The sequence below is a fragment of the Staurois parvus genome, unplaced genomic scaffold (genome assembly GCF_062004578.1).
Source record: "Staurois parvus isolate SC_StPar_1 unplaced genomic scaffold, SC_StPar_1.0 ptg000498l, whole genome shotgun sequence".
Lineage (NCBI taxonomy): Eukaryota > Metazoa > Chordata > Amphibia > Anura > Ranidae > Staurois > Staurois parvus.
Window position 1 is genome coordinate 3,652,155 of NW_028318294.1, and position 20,165 is coordinate 3,672,319.

Here is a 20,165-nt window from a genome sequence, read left to right on the forward strand (position 1 = left end):
TTATGATTGTGGAATGTAACTCTGCTCACTTACACCAATATCCGGCGTCTAGAATCGCAGAGGTGACACTCAGAAATTCATCTTAAGCACACTTTTCTTAGAATTTTCTTTGTCATTTGTGGCTTTTTGAAAGCAGCCGCGGCATTTATGGTACTAAATCTGGTTTAGTAAGTTGTGGAGCATGAGAGATAACTGTGATACTCAAGGCTTGCTGAGAACCGCAAGCCTGATTTCAGTTTCCATCTGCCATGTGACAGCACAATATGAAGATAGATGTTATGTAATCATGATAGTTGAAGAGAACCATAATTGAAAGCGTATCTAAACACAAGAGCAAAAATGTAATATATTGGAGTGCACCAGTCCTTAGATGTGATGACTGCATTCTTTTTCTGTTTTCTGGCTCATTTCTTTATTTTCATCCGGTGATCCTGCCAGTAATATACATCAGGTGCTAGGGTAACAAGGCTCACCCACAAAACTCTTGTAGCATTCCCCCAAAAAAGGCCCACTGCTTTTGTTCCAGGTTCTTTCCCATGCTAGTGCAGAGGCTGCCAGGCACACAGTAACAGTCACTCTTCTTGCTCAATGAACAGTCTAAGGCAGCCTTTCTCAACCAGGGTGCCTAGGCACCCTGGGGTGCCTTGAGGTTTCTTCAGGAGTGCCTTGGCAAAATGTCTAAAAACTGACCAAAACTTGTATACAAGCCAGCGGGTGGAACAAGCCTGCCTTTTAGTTACACAAAACCGCAGGTTTTCATTGTGCACCATTACGACCTTCTAGCCACCAGCATCCTTTCAACCAATTATATCGTCAGTTGATAAGGGGGATGTCAGCTGCCTGCACAGCATCCTAGTTTGACACTCCCCTGCCCCTCTCCATCAGCACTGGGGTCACATCAGCTCAGTGATGGAGAAAAACTGAGGGAGAGGAGAAACACTGGAATACTAGTCAGTACCAGTGTGCAAAAGTGTACTTGCTTTGGAAGAATAAATCACCTCTAATGTTGGGTGTCCTACATGTGTGGATATTGCTGTGTTATATAAAACTATTAAAATAGTTTTTCACATTTTAGAATGGGGTGCCTGCAGACTGTCCATAGTTTTAAAGGGTGCCTCAGGAGTGTCCATAATTTCAAAGGGTGCCTCTGGACTCTCCATAATTTTAAAGGGTGCCTTGGGAGTGTCCATAATTTTAAAGGGTGCCTTGGGAGTGTCCATAATGTTAAAGGGTGCCTTCAGGAGTGTCCATAATGTTAAAGGGTGCCTTCGGGAGTGTCCATAATGTTAAAGGGTGCCTTCGGGAGTGTCCATAATGTTAAAGGGTGCCTTCGGGAGTGTCCATAATGTTAAAGGGTGCCTTGGGAGTGTCCATAATGTTAAAGGGTGCTTAGGGACTCTCCATAATTTTAAAGGGTGCCTTCGGGAGTGTCCATAATTTTAAAGGGTGCTTAGGGACTGTTCATAATTTTAAAGGGTGCCTTGGGAGTGTCCATAATTTTAAAGGATGCCTCAGGACTCTCCATAATTTTAAAGGGTGCCTTCGGGAGTGTCCATAATTTTAAAGGGTGCTTAGGGACTGTTCATAATTTTAAAGGGTGCCTTGGGAATGTCCATAATGTTAAAGGGTGCCTTCAGGAGTGTCCATAATGTTAAAGGGTGCCTTCGGGAGTGTCCATAATGTTAAAGGGTGCCTTGGGAATGTCCATAATATTAAAGGATGCCTCGGGACTCTCCATAATTTTAAAGGGTGCCTTGGGAGTGTCCATAATGTTAAAGGGTGCCTTCGGGAGTGTCCATAATTTTAAAGGGTGCCTCGGGAGTGTCCATAATTTTAAAGGGTGCCTTCACCAAAAAAAGGTTGAGAAACACTGGTCTAAGGACATCTATTGCTGCTTTATTGAAAGATGAACTTGGATAGGATACAGGAAAATTGTGGGATACCCCAGCAGCACACTGCAAAAATCAGAGACACTTTATCAAATCTTTCAACCACTTTCAGTCCAGGCCAATTCTGACATTCCTCTTCTACATTGAAAAAGAAAAAAAATATTTTTTTTTGCTATAGAACTACTTAGAACCCCAAAACATTATTTATTTTTTAACCACTTCATGTCCGGACACTTTTACCCCCTTCCTGTCCAGGACAGTTTTCATCTTTCAGTGCTGTCACACTTTAATGACAATTGCGCGGTCATGCAACACTGTACCCATATGAATTGTTTAGCATTTTTTTGAGACAGATAAAACTTTATTTTGGTGGTATTTATTCACCACTGGGATTTTTATTGTTTTTGCTATATAAATGAAAATCTCCCAAAATTAAAAAAAAAGTGTTTTTGTTATAAAATTTTGCAAATAAATAATCTTTCTTCATAAATCTTGGCCAACATGTATTCAGTTATCTTTTTAGTAAAATAAAATACCCCAAATTAGTTTTAAAAACATTTTTTTTTCACATTTTTATTTTATTTTTTTTATATTATTATTTGTTTTTTTTTGTTTTGTTTTTTTACATACTGTCACCCTAGCAGTACAGTGTCACCATAGTGACACTGTACTACTTGTGGGGGGTGATGAAGATTTTTTTTTTTTTTTTACACTGATTGCTTTTACTCATAAAGGCTGTAAAAACAATATTTTCTCCTTCTCTATGGCTGCATTCTTGCAGCCATTGAGAAATACTGTGTGAGCTGTGATTGGTCACAGCTTGTCACATGGTACAAGGCTGTTGTGAATAGCCTTGTACCATGTGACCTCTGTGATCATTCACAGATTTCACACGTAGTAAGCAATGATGTCAGAAGTGACATCTTGCTTACTACTCTTCATGTGATCACTGATTGGCCAATCAGTGATCACATGATCGGGACCTCACGCAGAGGTCCCGTACAGCGCGCACAGTCCAAAATGGCAGGTACCGTTTATGAACAGCAATCCGCCCCTGCACTGCCACCATCCAGCCATTTTTATACATGGGCCGGATGGGGAGTGGTTAAGCAAAAGCCCTAGAGAATAAAATGGTGGGAGTTGCTCATTTTTAGGTGACACGGTATTTCCGCAGTGTTTTTTCAAACACAAACATTTTGGAAAAAATACACTTTAATTAATTTAAATGCACAAAAACACAATATTTTGCACACAATAGTTTTTTTGTAAAACAGAAAAGATGATATTATGCTGAGTAAACAGATACCAAACATGTCACGCTTTAAAATTGCATATTCCTGTGGAATGGTGCCAAAGTACGGTACCTAAAAAGCAACATAGGCGACACTTTAAAAGCCTTTACAGGTTACCATTTTAAAGTTACACGGAAGGTCTGGTGCTAGAATTATTTCTCTAGCTCTGACATTCGCGTAGATACCTCAAATATGTGGTGCGTTTGCCATTTACACATGCATGCAGGACCGAAGCATGCATTCCCCTATGTGCACAAGCACAGTGGGTTGGGGGTACTTTAAAATATTTTATTTTGTATTTAAATTTTTTCTTGTTACACTGTCCCTTTAATTTTTTTTGTATTTCAATGGTTTTTATTAATTTTAAACAGTATAAAACAGAGGCAACAAAACACGCCCACGCAAGGGCTATCAATTGCACCGATAGAAAATGCGTAATAGAGCAGACAACGCTCTAATTCCAATAAGGCAAAACGTATGCCCACGCAGGGGCTATCAATGGCACATAGGTTACAATAACATCAGTGAAACTCAGATTATCGCAACTAAAGACAGCTGTCCACTGTCACATCAAAACAAACAGAAAAGGAGAGAAAAAGAGCAGAGAAGAAAGAGAAAAAAACAAAAAAAAAAAACAAAAACACACACCAAAGAGCAAGGGTCCATGAGCGCAAATACAAAACTCCATCACCTCCCTACACTGGCCGGGGGGAGCGTGGGAAAGGCATATTGCAACCACGGCTCCCATATTTTCAAAAATTTATGTTGAGAGTCGTTGCATATACTCGACATCTGTTCATTGAGCATCATAGTAGTCATACGATCCCGCACCCCCTGAAAAAGTACAAACGGACTCTTCCAGGCCTGAGCAATTGTCCTAGTGGCCGATAAAAACAAATAGGAAGCCAACCGCTGCTGACGAGCCAAGAGGCCCGGTATGGGGCAATGAAGCAAAGCATACCGAGCATCCCGGCGTATGGAGAGATGAAACAAAGTGAAAAGGAGGCCAAACACACGAGACCAAAAACAAACCAACCTCGGGCATGACCACCAGATATGCAGTACATCGCCACGATGGCCACAACCCCGAAAACATTGATCACTACAGGCAAACGTGCAAACTACAACGAAAAACCCGTAAGTGTTTCACAAAAAAGTGCAAGTGCAAAAACACCACACAAAAAGTGCACTTAGGGGTGTGCTTTGTCCTACCCCCGAAGGGGTTGGACCACTACCCTGATCCCCCGGGGCACGAAGCTCCTGACAGGGACAAGGTTCCCATTTGGTCCTCCTGGCCAAAAGGCCTGGTGGACCACCGTTCCTTATGCCCAACCGAAGTCGGACATCCAGTACTTGGTCAGGGGGCTCTCCCGAAGAGAAAACCCCCTAGGGACAGGGGAGGAAGGAACCAAAAGGCCACACATCCTCCCCCTAGACTTCAGGGCAGGCCCGAGGACCCACACCCTCCATCATGTGAAGAAAACACACACATAAGTAAAAAGTGACAAACGTGGGAGTGAAAAATAAATAAATAAATAATTAAATAAATCTGTAAAAATAAAAAAAGTGGTCGTGCCAAATCGTGCACTGACCAGGCCCTGAGGCCTGTAGCAAAAAAATTGCCCAGGACTTGGCCAAAAGGCCCGGTCCTAGAGGCGCAGTGCAAAAAGTGTTTAAACTCAGTGACCATGTGCTCTTTCGCAACGTGGGGTCCCACACCCAAGTGCTACTCAGAGCACCCCTGAGGCGACTACTCAGGGAGCACTGTGTTTGCGGACTCTCTGCCTTCCCAGCCCCTGGCCAGACAAGGTAGATCCGTCCAAATCAGGAGGTACTGGGTCCTTCCAGCTTTCTCAGGGGAATTACTCCCAGGGCCCCAGCTTAACTCGTGGTGCTCCCCGGTTTCTGTCCCCCCGATACTGGCCTTCCAGACCCCCATCATACCAGTGAGGGTACTATACAACAGCCATCCCCGCAAAGCTAGAATGGCCGGGAGCACCCCCACTGGACACTGATAAGAACAGATACTACACTTGATCTTAGCCAAAAGGGCGAGAAGCTCTTTGCTCCCCACTGCTCCAGGTCTTGATCCCATTCACGCAACACTGCTGAATGTATCCTTCTGACCCAGCCTGAGCCCAGCCTGAAGGCCAGCTACCTTTAGACCTAGGGAAGCCCTCTCAGGCACCGACAGTCTCCTCAGTACTCCATCTTCCACCCAACTCCTCTGTCAACCTGACTCTCCCATATTTATGGGCCAGTCCACCACTCTACCAGGACCTCCAAACTAGGATTGACTGGACTCCAACAAACATGCAGATTAGGTCTCTATCCCTTCCTGTTTACCAACTTCTGGAAGGTTCTATGACCTTACAGAGTCAGAAAGAGGCAATAGAGCCACAACATGTCAAGTCACCTAGCTGACCTGCAATAACCCGACCTTAACCACAGACTCACACAGCTACAGTCATACACAAGGATTTTACCTGCAATGCACCACAATATTCTAGTAGGACACTATAGCGTGCTACACAAACACTCCTTTAGAGCCAGAAGTCAGCCATATTGTTTTATTTAATTATGGAAACAGTGAGGAAGGGTTAGAGTCTTTGTCAACTTTTATTGCTGTTTCATACCTCCCAGACTTAGAAGCTGAGAAAGAAGAACAGGCTGATGAATGCATGCTGTATGGCTATATTGTTTTGAAAATTGGGAGTGGTGTAATAGTGCATGATTACATCGTAGAAAAATGTATTTCTACACCACATATTGCAAGATTTGGTATCCTTGGCTTTCCCAGAATCTTGCAGAAGGCTGAATGACATGACACTCACTGAGGCAGAATCCAGGGTTTAAGATATATTTTATTGTTTACTAGTGATGGAAGTTTATTTATCCTTCTGTTTTTAAGGGGGCGTGAGGTCCAGATTAGTTAGATCATTTGTATTTTCATCGATGGTCCATGGGGATTGCCTGTTGCTCTGGGCCCCATTTTCCTTCTGTAGGCCCCCTCAGATGTCTTTTTTATTTTCATATAATTGCCTTTTTGGTCATGTGACATATGACGAGCAGGAGCCCCTTACTCTTTTCCCCATTTATGGTACTGGGTGGTCCTCAATGATGCAGAGAGTGACCCTGAAATAATTAGAGCAATGGTGCCCTGCACTTACAGGATGTCCTTAGTCTTCCAGGCTGTATGATTCAGGGAAGACTGAGGACATATAGCAAAAGAGGGCAATGTAGAGAATGTCCATTTGAGCTGTTTTATTTTTTTAGGCTTACAGGGGATCCTGCCCTGTAGCCCCATAGTTGAGTTTTAAAGAAAGTGTCATGAAGTGTCATGAAGAAAATACAAAGAACTCCACTCGAAGCACCACAAAGCTCCCTGCAATCCAAAGCAAAGATCAGGTGCCAGCATTCAAACAAGCTCATCCAGGTTAGCAGAAGAAGATCAGAAGACAAAAGGTAGAGCATCACTCCAGAGCCCAGTCACTATATAGAAAGCTAAAGTCACAACTTTAGCGTCAACTCCTCCTGGCTATGCTAGTGGCTGGGTTCTGGTGTGTGATGTAGCACTACCTCCTTAGGAGTCACTGAGTTATTTTCAGGCTCCCTGTTGTTCTGCACCCCTCTCTGAAAGCCCAACCCCTACTGACCAGAGTAAATTATCACCAGAAATTAGACTGAAACACAGATTAGAGGGAACTGTTATGATGTTTATATTAAACTTGACTGTAAGCTCGGTCAAACAGCATAAAGTGAAATATGTGTACGTAATGGCAATTACCACTCTTAGCAATTCTAAGCAAAGAAAACAATACATACAGCAAAATCTCAATCAATGTTGGCAGGCCTGCTATTCAGAAGTTAATCTAAAACCTCAAAACCTGAGGTATTTCTAGTGAGCAAGGAAACTATCAAAGGTTGAATTAGTTTACTTTGGGTCCTCAGGATCTGATGGTAAGGTTTAAATCTGAGATAGGAAAATGTCCTTTTGAATGCAGTGAGGAATCTTCTGTGCGCTAGTTGGGGCCCAGTTGGTGCACTACAATGATCCAGACCTTTTAAGTAAGAAGAAATGAAGAAGATGAACAAGAAGAAAGAAGGACAAGTATTATCCCTTTAAGTGGCACTTGATTTGGATGGTGTCTCTTTAAGGCACTAAGCAGGTTGCAAGTTCTAGACAACCGGGTGTCTGAAGTTGGCAGAAGCACTTACTGGCAATGGGCAACTCCTCTCTGGAATGCAGTGACTAGTAACAATGGTGGTAGATTTTCCTTTAAGATTGTAGGCAGATGGTTAAAGGAAATTATATGGCTTGGTCTGCAGAAGGCATACACTGCGGTCAGCTCTGATGATTGAAGTATACTGCAAATTTGCTCAATAGTAGCAGCCGGGGAAACTAGACCGCAAAACGTGTTAACTATATGCAATGTTTGCAACTGTGTGCAGGAAAGTGGCAGATATGAGAAGAACATCATGTTCACTTGTATGGCTGGTGTATAGGGCTCTCGCACCCGATCGGTGGCTTCTAGCAGGTCCTGGCAGTCTCCCTACTCTCCCTCAGTAGATGGGGGCCCCCGCAAGTTCTTCAGTCTCACTTGCAGTCCGGTCACCTGCTGGCAGACTGTCTTGCTGAAAAGGGTGGCAAGGCTAGTGGTCAGTGACTCCTCCTTGCCTCTCTTCTCTCTAGCTCTGTGGCCTGGTCTGGTTCTCCGGCAGTCATCACAACTCTCTCTTTACTTCTGCTCTCCAGCTCTATCCCCTCTCACTTCCTGTCCAGTCTCCTGGGCTTCTGTATATAAATGCCCTGCCCACATGCCAGCTCCTCTGGGAAATGTACTCCTCTGGTACACTGCTCTCCAGCAAAGTCCTGCGGTTCAGCCTATAGGTTCCATGAGAGTGCTATACAGAGTGTGAGTGCCACTGAATTGCAGGACACTGCCATCTTGTGTCTCTCTCAACATCCTGCAACTTGCATTATAGCAGGGTGTTACAGTGACATTTCCACTTCTTTTCTTCGGATGAAGAAAATGCAGGTGCTGCCAATACTGATGTCCTTCTGAAAATAATAGCTGCCTGTCTGTCTATGGCTTCAAAATTTTCTGAGACGTTCACCCAGAACAAGCATGCAACAAAAGATAGTGAAACTTTTGGTTCAAGTTCTTCCATGTCAGTGACTCATGTCAGTAAAAATATCGAACCCATTGAATGGCCATGCCATTCGTTTATTCCACAGAAGATCAGCAATGGCAATACTAGTATTTGCATCTTGACAGGATCTTCAAGAGGCACATTCATAGCTTGCTGCTGACATAGAGTCTTCCCTAGTCTTTTTTTAGTAACACTTGTAGGTGTTATCAATTGGCTTTCGCTGGTCAAGACAAAACAAAGGCAAAACAAACACTATCAAGAGTTCGATATGGAGAGAGGATGTTGTCGTATCTTTAGGTTACATACCAGGAAGACCATGGATCAAGCGCAGTGTATTGTTGAAGGCACCAAGGACAGACAGAGACATCATACTTGTTGACTGGACGTGCTGTGTTGTTTTTTCAGCACAATGAGAACCATGATATTGATGACCTATTTATGACAATCATTATCAGAACCGGCTGACAAATAACATAACTGATAACAACAATTGCTCCAGGTCCCCGTATGTCAACTTAATATCCTTCCTTCACACAGATATCTGTCATAGGATTTCATACAAAATATCAACATGTTTCTGTGTATAGAATAGAGGTTAGGTTTCTAAAGAGAACCAGTCACCAAAGGACATTAATTCAATATTCCGTAATTGAATGGTTATAATAGTACAACCTTACCTTAAGGATTACTTAATTCTTTACTGTTTGTCTGTATTTTTGTCAGAGGTAATTTCGCATGAACTGCCCTGATTGGCTCTTGAAAACGGTATACTAACGATCAGATTATCGTACGTTCGCTTCAAAAGCGGTATTTTTTGTCCAATTTTCTGAGTGTGTGTACTAGGCATAAGACTTTTCATCTACTGTCTGAGTAGAATTTTGATAACAAGTACTTAAAGATCTACCATATAACATTGATGTTGAACAGACAGATTTCCAGCTACCCGTCCTGATTCCAACAGGAAAAAAGTCAGCTTCCTTGGACAACTGAGGCCCCACTAACATCTAAGCGATTTTTTAGCTTAAGCTCGAAACTCCAAAATGCTGAAGGAGAGAAATTCAATGCATCCCTATGGAGTTGGTTCACATCTCCACTCCAAGTCTTCCTAAGCCAAACGCTTGAGGTTAAAAAAAAGTTGTGGAGCTACTTTTGCAGCTCAATTTCAGCAGATTGGTGAGTTTTTGAAGCGTTTTTTTCCCATTGGAAATGCACTTAAACGTGTGTTTTGGGCATTTATGAGCATTCTTGCGCATTTTGTCATGAATTTTTAGTCTAAAATGCAATACATACATAATAACAATAATAAATAAAATAATACTAATACTACTACTACTAATAATAATAAAAAATAAATTCCCTATAATAAATAAATAAATAAACTAGCCCTTAACCCCCAACAATAAACCTGACCTGTATCTCCAACCTTAACCAAAAATGAATATATAGATAATAAATAAATGAATGAATAAATAAATAAACAAACAAATACATAAATAAACAAATAAAAACCAAGAAGAGGAAGCAGATTTAAAAGCTGAAAAAGCTGAAAAACTTAGCTACAAATTATGTATTCTGACCATTCTCTCCTTGTCATCCATGGCTGTATCTGACCTTCTGTTGCTGACCAGACTTGTCTGACCATGCATTCAGTTGTCCATCTCTCCTGCTCTGCATGCTACCGGGTTCCTGCTTGTTCTTCACCTGCTGTGTACTGCCAGCCCTCCTACAACTGTACTCATACCTCGCCATGCTCTCACAGCCACTATTGCAACATCAGTGGTCCTTGAGCAGGAGAGAGGCCTCCCTTGTGACATTTAGACTGTACACCGAGCTGCCCATGCACAGCTCAGTATACAATTTTGGCATTTGCCAGGAGACAAGATAAATTAACTCTTGTGTCGCAGCTATGTAGTCAAAGCCTCTTGAAAATAGCAGCTGGTATAATATATATATTGGTAACTATGGCTCTACAAAATACCAATCACATACATACAACTCACCAATACATAGCCAGTAAAAAAAAACCCTGCTTCAGTCCATCCCTAAGTCCTGGCTTTATCTCCATTGGGTGCTGCCACCTTCTCTCTCATAAAGTATTTAGAAAATGAAGGCAGGCTGTCAATCCCAGCTCATGCATCCAAGATATCTCTACCCTTCTTGGTACAGCTCTTGCATACATCATTGGCATATGAAAATGGTTAGGGATGGAGATGAGGATGTGGCTTCTGACTTTTGATGCAAAGTCTGAATTGCATATCAGTAAGCTCTGTTTACAGTAGGCAGCTTGGACTTGAAAGAAGGAATTATAAGTATGCATTTACTTTAATGTTTTTGGGAAACTCCAAGAAGTTTTAATGGAGCTCCATGGTATCCTCTTTGAGATACAGTACATCTCTGTAAAAATACATCTGTCGGTAAATCAGGACTGTAAGCTGACCATTACCAGTCTTTGTAGATTTCTTTGTGTTGTAGTAGTCGGTGCAATAGAAGTCTATGGGGCCAACTACTGCAAATTAAGTACCGCACAGACATGTACTGCAGTAACCCAACATGGCTAAGTGATCACAAGAAAATATTCATTACTTCAAAAGTCTTTTGGTTTTAACTAGAGATGAGCGAAGTATTCAAAAATTCGATTCGACTGATTCGGCGAATTCGTAGAAAAAATTCGATTCGAGTCGAATATATTCGCTGTGAATTTAACTTAAAAAAGGGTGTTTCTAGGCTTCAGAGAGACTTAATATTAGTGCTGAACACTGTACCTTTAATTTAAATGCCCTTGGAGTCTGCTGGGGAAGAGAAATAATACTGTCAGGCAGTATGACATGCAGATGAGTGCCGTCGATCTTAGAATCACCGCACACTTCACTCATTTGGCCAGTCACGGGGCCAAAACCAGAGTGTGGAGCCACAGTGTGGCGGTGGAGGCAGCAGCAATGGGAGGCCATGCAGCACCCTATGACAAAAATGGAAACCACCAGCAGTGTGAGGAGACCTGAAAGTGGCACATGGCAGAGTGTGGCGATAGAGACAGCAGCAATGGGAGGCCGTACAGGGACCCATGACACACTCTGGACCTGGCAGCAGCATGAGGAGGCGGTACAGGGGCCCATGGCAGATTACGGGCCTGGCAGCAGCATGAGGAGTCGGTACGGGGGCCCATGGCAGATTACAGGCCTGGCAGCAGCAATGGGAGGCCGTACAGGGACCCATGACACAATCTGGACCTGGCAGCAGCATGGGGAGGTGGTACAGGGGCCCATGACAGATTACGGGCCTGGCAGCAGCATTTGGAGTCGGTACGGGGGCCCATGACACACTCTGGACCTGGCAGCAGCATGAGGAGGCGGTACAGGGGCGCATGACAGATTACAAGCCTGGCAGCAGCAACTTGGACAGGAGGACGTTCAGTTTCTGCACCGTCTGGTGCGTGCTCGCAAACTGTTGTCTCTTGGAAACGGATTCCAAGAAAGACTGCTGACGGAATCCGTGAAGAGGAGTAGCAGGAGAAGGAGCATCTGAACGAGCGGAATATGCCAACAAGCGACAACAGGGGCCCATGACAGATTACGGGCCTGGCAGCAGCATGAGGAGTCGGTACGGGGGCCCATGGCAGATTAGGGGCCTGGCAGCAGCTATGGGAGGCCCGTAATCTGCCAGCACCCTATGACAAAAAATGGAACCCACCAGCAGTGTGAGGAGACCTGAAAGTGGCACATGGCAGAGTGTGGCGATGGAGACAGCAGCAATGGGAGGCCGTACAGGGACCCATGACACACTCTGGACCTGGCAGCAGCATGAGGAGGCGGTATAGGGGCCCATGGCAGATTAGGGGCCTGGCAGCAGCTATGGGAGGCCCGTAATCTGCCAGCACCCTATGACAAAAAATGGAATACACCAGCAGTGTGAGGAGACCTGAAAGTGGCACATGGCAGAGTGTGGCGATGGAGACAGCAGCAATGGGAGGCCGTACAGGGACCCATGAGAGACTCTGGACTTGGCAGCAGCATGAGGAGGCGGTATAGGGGCCCATGGCAGATTAGGGGCCTGGCAGCAGCTATGGGAGGCCCGTAATCTGCCAGCACCCTATGACAAAAAATGGAACACACCAGCAGTGTGAGGAGACCTGAAAGTGGCACATGTTTGGGGCATGATTCATGGCGGATTTAGTCAGTTGTGTCAGGAACTGGTGGTTTGAAATCCAGACTAATCCACGCCTGATTCATTTTCACAAACGTCAGTCTCTCCACACTTTGGGTGGACAGTCGTGTCCTCCGCGGAGTTGCAATACCTCCTGCCGCACTAAACACGCGCTCCGATGCCACGCTACTGGCCGGGCATGACAGCCTTTCAAGGGCAAATTCAGCTAGTTGGGGCCAAAGGTCAAGTTTCGTTGCCCAGTAGTCAAGGGGATTGTCTACCTCGGTTGGCAGGGTGCTGTCCAAGTAGGCCTAAGCCTGTTGTTTGAGGTCCTGCTCCAGGTCCACCTGATGCTGCTGCTGCTGCTGCTGCTGCTGCGGCTGGTTAGTAGTTTCCTCACTGCGCTGGTGAAGAAAGCTACTCATCATCGACTGCAGACTGAGGCAGCCGCTGCTGGTGGAGCTGCCACTGCTCCTACCACCCCACCCCTCCCCTGCTGCCATGGCAGCGGAACGCGAGCGCACAGGGCCCACAGTGTCTGAGGATGGACGTTGGCGCAGACAGGCAGAGACCAGCTGACTACATAGGTGGTTTTTATAGTACGTTATTTTGGCATCCCTCTCAGCAGGTGTGAAAAAGGCCACCATTTTGGAACGGTAGCGAGGGTCCAACAAGGTGGACAGCCAAAAGTCATCCCTCTGTCTGATGGTTATTATTCGGCTGTCGCTACGCAAGCAACCGAGCATGCTATGGGCCATTTGTGCCAAGGAATGCGAGGGACTCCCTGCCTCCATCTCCACAGCATACTGCCACGGTGCGTCTGGGTCCTCTGTCTCCTCCTCCTCCTCCTCCTCTACCAGATGCTCCTGCTCCTCCACTCCTGTCCGCTGAGTGGAAAAACCACCCATTTCACTCAATAATTCCTGAGCACCAATGTCCTCCTCTACCTCCTCCTCTTCTTCCTGTCCTGCCCCCACAGGGGTCATGTGGCGTTGAGATCTGTGCGCCACGTCTACCGCACCCTGACCAGCCATTGTTAACAGCATTTGTTCCAGGACGTGCAACAGAGGAATGACGTCGTTCATCCCATAGTCCTGCCGACTCACGAATAGCGTGGCCTCCTCAAAGGGCCTGAGCAAGCGCAGGTGTCACGCATGAGCTGCCAATGGCTGACATCTAAGTTACACAGGGAATACCTTTATCCGCTTTTAACATCAGGAAATCTGTGATGGCCTTTTGCTGTTCGTAAAGGCGGTCTAACATATGTAGGGTTGAATTCCACCTTGTTGCAACGTCACAGCATGAGGAGTCGGTATAGGGGCCCATGGCAGATTAGGGGCCTGGCAGCAGCTATGGGAGGCCCGTAATCTGCCAGCACCCTATGTCAAAAAATTATACACACCAGCAGTGTGTGAGGAGACCTGAAAGTGGCACATGGCAGAGTGTGGCGATGGAGACAGCAGCAATGGGAGGCCGTACAGGGACCCATGACAGACTCTGGACCTGGCAGCAGCATGAGGAGGCGGTATATAGGGGCCTATGGCAGATTAGGGGCCTGGCAGCAGCTATAGGAGGCCCATAATCTGCCAGCACCCTATGTCAAAAAAATTCTACACACCAGCAGTGTGAGGAGACCTGAAAGTGGCACATGGCATGAGAGACTCTGGACCTGGCAGCAGCATGAGGAAGCGGTATATAGGGGCCTATGGCAGATTAGGGGCCTGGCAGCAGCTATAGGAGGCCCATAATCTGCCAGCACCCTATGTCAAAAAATTCAACACACCAGCAGTGTGAGGAGACCTGAAAGTGGCACATGGCAGAGTGTGGCGATGGAGACAGCAGCAATGGGAGGCCGTACAGGGACCCATGACAGACTCTGGACCTGGCAGCAGCATGAGGAGGCGGTATATAGGGGCCTATGGCAGATTAGGGGCCTGGCAGCAGCTATGGGAGGCCCTTAATCTGCCAGCACCCTATGTCAAAAAAATTCTACACACCAGCAGTGTGAGGAGACCTGAAAGTGGCACATGGCATGAGAGACTCTGGACCTGGCAGCAGCATGAGGAAGCGGTATATAGGGGCCTATGGCAGATTAGGGGCCTGGCAGCAGCTATAGGAGGCCCATAATCTGCCAGCACCCTATGTCAAAAAATTCAACACACCAGCAGTGTGAGGAGACCTGAAAGTGGCACATGGCAGAGTGTGGCGATGGAGACAGCAGCAATGGGAGGCCGTACAGGGACCCATGACAGACTCTGGACCTGGCAGCAGCATGAGGAGGCGGTATATAGGGGCCCATGGCAGATTAGGGGCCTGGCAGCAGCTATGGGAGGCCCTTAATCTGCCAGCACCCTATGTCAAAAAATTCTACACACCAGCAGTGTGTGAGGAGACCTGAAAGTGGCACATGGCAGAGTGTGGCGATGGAGACAGCAGCAATGGGAGGCCGTACAGGGACCCATGACAGACTCTGGACCTGGCAGCAGCATGAGGAGGCGGTATATAGGGGCCTATGGCAGATTAGGGGCCTGGCAGCAGCAATGGGAGGCCCATAATCTGCCAGCACCCTATGTCAAAAAATTCTACACACCAGCAGTGTGTGAGGAGACCTGAAAGTGGCACATGGCAGAGTGTGGCGATGGAGACAGCAGCAATGGGAGGCCGTACAGGGACCCATGACAGACTCTGGACCTGGCAGCAGCATGAGGAGGCGGTATATAGGGGCCTATGGCAGATTAGGGGCCTGGCAGCAGCTATGGGAGGCCCTTAATCTGCCAGCACCCTATGTCAAAAAAATTCTACACACCAGCAGTGTGAGGAGACCTGAAAGTGGCACATGGCATGAGAGACTCTGGACCTGGCAGCAGCATGAGGAAGCGGTATATAGGGGCCTATGGCAGATTAGGGGCCTGGCAGCAGCTATAGGAGGCCCATAATCTGCCAGCACCCTATGTCAAAAAATTCTACACACCAGCAGTGTATGAGGAGACCTCAAAGTGGCACATGTTTGAGGCATGATTCATGGCGGATTTAGTCAGTTGTGTCAGGAACTGGTGGTTTGAAATCCAGACTAATCCACGCCTGATTCATTTTCACAAACGTGAGTCTCTCCACACTTTGGGTGGACAGTCGTGTCCTCCGCGGAGTTACAATACCTCCTGCCGCACTAAACACGCGCTCCGATGCCACGCTACTGGCTGGGCATGACAGCCTTTCAAGGGCAAATTCAGCTAGTTGGGGCCAAAGGTCAAGTTTCGTTGCCCAGTAGTCAAGGGGATTGTCTACCTCGGTTGGCAGGGTGCTGTCCAAGTAGGCCCAAGCCTGTTGTTTGAGGTCCTGCTCCAGGTCCACCTGATGCTGCTGCTGCTGCTGCGGCTGGTTAGTAGTTTCCTCACTGCGCTGGTGAAGAAAGCTACTCATCATCGACTGCAGACTGAGGCAGCTGCTGCTGGTGGAGCTGCCACTGCTCCTACCACCCCACCCCTCCCCTGCTGCCATGGCAGCGGAACGCGAGCGCACAGGGCCCACAGTGTCTGAGGATGGACGTTGGCGCACAAAGGCAGAGACCAACTGACTACATAGGTGGTTTTTATAGTACGTTATTTTGGCCTCCCTCTCAGCAGGTGTGAAAAAGGCCACCATTTTGGAACGGTAGCGAGGGTCCAACAAGGTGGACAGCCAAAAGTCATCCCTCTGTCTGATGGTTATTATTCGGCTGTCGCTACGCAAGCAACCGAGCATGCTATGGGCCATTTGTGCCAAGGAATGCGAGGGACTCCCTGCCTCCATCTCCACAGCATACTGCCACGGTGCGTCTGGGTCCTCTGTCTCCTCCTCCTCCTCCTCTACCAGATGCTCCTGCTCCTCCACTCCTGTCCGCTGAGTGGAAAAACCACCCATTTCACTCAATAATTCCTGAGCACAAATGTCCTCCTCTACCTCCTCCTCTTCTTCCTGTCCTGCCCCCACAGGGGTCATGTGGCGTTGAGATCTGTGCGCCACGTCTACCGCACCCTGACCAGCCATTGTTAACAGCATTTGTTCAAGGACGTGCAACAGAGGAATGACGTCGTTCATCCCATAGTCCTGCCGACTCACGAATAGCGTGGCCTCCTCAAAGGGCCTGAGCAAGCGGCAGGTGTCACGCATGAGCTGCCAATGGCTGACATCGAAGTTACACAGGGGAGTACCTTTATCCGCTTGTAACATCAGGAAATCGGTGATGGCCTTTCGCTGTTCGTAAAGGCGGTCTAACATGTGTAGGGTTGAATTCCACCTTGTTGCAACGTCGCAGATCAGGCGATGCTGTGGAATTCCGTTCTGCCGCTGCAGCTCAAGGAGGGTGTGCTTTGCGGTGTAGGAATGGCTGAAATGCATGCAAAGTTTACGTGACATTTTAAGGATGTCTTGCAGTGGGATGGTGGATTTTAAGAACCGCTTGACAACCAGATTGAACACGTGAGCCATGCATGGCGCATGGCACAACCTTCCTTGACGCAGAGCAGACACCATGTTCTTTCCGTTGTCGGTCAACATGGTTCCGATTTTCAGTTTGCGCGGAGACAGCCATCTGTCGATTTCTCTGTTCATTACACTCAGAAGTTCCTCCCCTGTGTGACTACGTTCGCCAAGGCATACCAGGTGCAGAACAGCGTGACACCGTTGCGCCCTGCACATGTGATATGCCGGTCGGGTAATGGGACTTGGCACGGGGGTGGCGGCTGAGGACACGGCGGAAGAAGAGGTGGTAGAGGCGGACATCTTTGCCGGACCAAGGACGTGCAAACGTGGAGGCAAAAGCGGCGTGACCTGTCCAAGTTGCTGGTGCGGCTGTGACGGCACCACGTTCACCCAGTGGGCCGTAAATGACATGTACTGTCCCTGACCGTAGTTACAGCTCCACACGTCGGCGCTGCCGTGCACTTTGGCAGAGACCGACATGCTCAAAGACTGGCCCACCATGTCTTCTACATGTGAATGCAGGGCTGGCACTGCCTTTTTGGCGAAGAAATGACGGCTTGGCACTCTCCACCGCGGCGCGGCACAAGCCATCATTTCTCTGAAAGGTGCTGAGTCCACCACTTGGAAAGGGAGGGACTGCAGCACCAGCAACTTGGACAGGAGGACGTTCAGCTTTTGCACCGTCGGGTGCGTGCTCGCAAACTGTTGTCTCTTGGAAACGGATTCCAAGAAAGACTGCTGACGGAATCCGTGAAGAGGAGTAGCAGGAGAAGGAGCATCTGAACGAGCGGAAGATGCCAACGAGCGACAACTCCCCTCAGCAGAGGTGTTGGAGCCTTGACTGGCTGATGGAGGGCGATTGACGTCGGGTGACGGAGCAAGTAACGGAGCGGGTGATGGAGCGGGGGCTGGGGCGGGCAGAACCGCCGTATCTTTATCACGGTTTTCCCAGGCCACCAAATGGCGACGCTGCATATGCTGCCGCAACGCTGTAGTCCCAACATGGGCCCCCTGGCCACGCTTGACTTTCTGGCCACATAGTCGACATACGGCTACGTTTACTTCCTCGGGCGGCTTGACGAAAAATTGCCACACCGCCGAGTAGGAAACTTTGCCCCCGATACTCCTCACTGGCTGACTGCTGCTTCCTCCGTGCACACCGGCACCACTACTGGCCGTGGTGGTAGGCTGCAGTGGAGCTGGTGCTCTACTCCGTGGCCGTTTGGCTCCACTGACACTGCTGCGACCCTGCTGCTGTCTCCTGGGCAACCCACCGACTGTTTTGCTCGCTGCCAAGCTGCCACCCTCTTCTCCTGATGATGCGGAAGAAATTGCCTGATGACGACGAGGCTGCCAAGTGCGATCAACCTCCTCATCATCAAGTAGGGTCTCCGCCTCACTACTAGCCCCCTCGGCTGCGTCTGGGTCAGGAGACAGACCTGTCTCTAGACCGGCTACCGAGCCACTCTCCTCGCCACTACTTCTTCGCCTGGCTGCTGAAAAGGCGGATGTCTCCCCCCGTTCCTGACCGCCCTCTGTTAGCTCTTCCTCACTGTACAGTGGGGCTGAGCCCACAGCATGCGATACTTCGCTTGGTGAGGGAACACCAAAGGACAGGGGCAGGTAGAGGACACGTGATTTCAGTGGGCTTGGTCCCGGGCCATGCCAACTAACGGTTGTGTCTGACGTACCCACCGACCGTTGGCTGTAGGTGTCAGAGGTGACCTGGGAAGAGGAAGACGACCGAGCCAACCAATCGACGACGGCAGGGTTGTCGGTGGAGACACGACCGCTGGATGACACCGGGAGCACTGGCCTCTGGCTGCGAATAGTGCTGCCTCGACCCCTTCCTCTGCTGCCACGTCTGCTCGCTCCTAAAACATTGCCTCCTCTGCCACTCCTCTGCATGTTGTCTGACATACTCTTTAATTAAACGATTATGTGTCCCTGAGTAACAATTCTGTGTCCCTGAGTAACAATTCTGTGTCTGTGCGAGTAACAATTCTGTGGCCCTAAGTAACAGTTCTGTGGCCCTCAGTAACAATTCTGTGTCCCTGATTAACGTTTCTGTGGCCCCAAGTAACAGTTCTGTGGCCCTCAGTAACAATTCTGTGTCTGTGCGAGTAACAATTCTGTGTCTGTGCGAGAAACAATTCTGTGGCCCTAAGTAAAGTTTCTGTGGCCCTAAGTAACAATTCTCTGGCACTCAGTAACAATTCTGTCTGTCCCTGAGTAACAATTCTCTGGCACTCAGTAACAATTCTGTCTGTCCCTGAGTAAAAATTCTGTGGCCCTAAGTAAAGTTTCTGGGGCCCTGAGTAACAATTATCTGGCACTCCGTAACAATTCTGTCTGTCCCTGAGTAACAATTCTCTGGCACTCAGTAACAATTCTGTCTGTCCCTGAGTAAAAATTCTCTGGCCCTAAGTAAAGTTTCTGTGGCCCTGAGTAACAATTCTCTGGCACTCCGTAACAATTCTGTCTGTCCCTGAGTAACAATTCTCTGGCACTCAGTAACAATTCTGTCTGTCCCTGAGTAAAAATTCTGTGGCCCTAATTAAAGTTTCTGTGGCCCTAAGTAACAATTCTCTGGCACTCAGTAACAATTCTGTCTGTCCCTGAGTAACAATTCTCTGGCACTCGGTAACAATTCTGTCTGTCCCTGAGTAACAATTCTCTGGCACTCAGTAACAATTCTGTCTGTCCCTGAGTAAAAATTCTGTGGCCCTAATTAAAGTTTCTGTGGCCCTAAGTAACAATTCTCTGGCACTCAGTAACAATTCTGTCTGTCCCTGAGTAACAATTCTCTGGCACTCCGTAACAATTCTGTCTGTCCCTGAGTAACAATTCTCTGGCACTCAGTAACAATTCTGTCTGTCCCTGAGTAAAAATTCTGTGGCCCTAAGTAAAGTTTCTGTGGCCCTGAGTAACAATTCTCTGGCACTCCGTAACAATTCTGTCTGTCCCTGAGTAACAATTCTCTGGCACTCGGTAACAATTCTGTCTGTCCCTGAGTAACAATTCTCTGGCACTCAGTAACAATTCTGTATGTCCCTGAGTAAAAATTCTGTGGCCCTAATTAAAGTTTCTGTGGCCCTAAGTAACAATTCTCTGGCACTCAGTAACAATTCTGTCTGTCCCTGAGTAACAATTCTCTGGCACTCCGTAACAATTCTGTCTGTCCCTGAGTAACAATTCTCTGGCACTCAGTAACAATTCTGTCTGTCCC

General features: G+C 47.5%; 1 pseudogene; it reads right to left on the reverse strand.

Moving 5' to 3' along the window:
• Nucleotides 1-5,128: 5,128 nt before the first annotated feature.
• LOC149452085 (U2 spliceosomal RNA) lies at nucleotides 5,129-5,244 on the reverse strand (annotated as a pseudogene).
• Nucleotides 5,245-20,165: the final 14,921 nt, after the last annotated feature.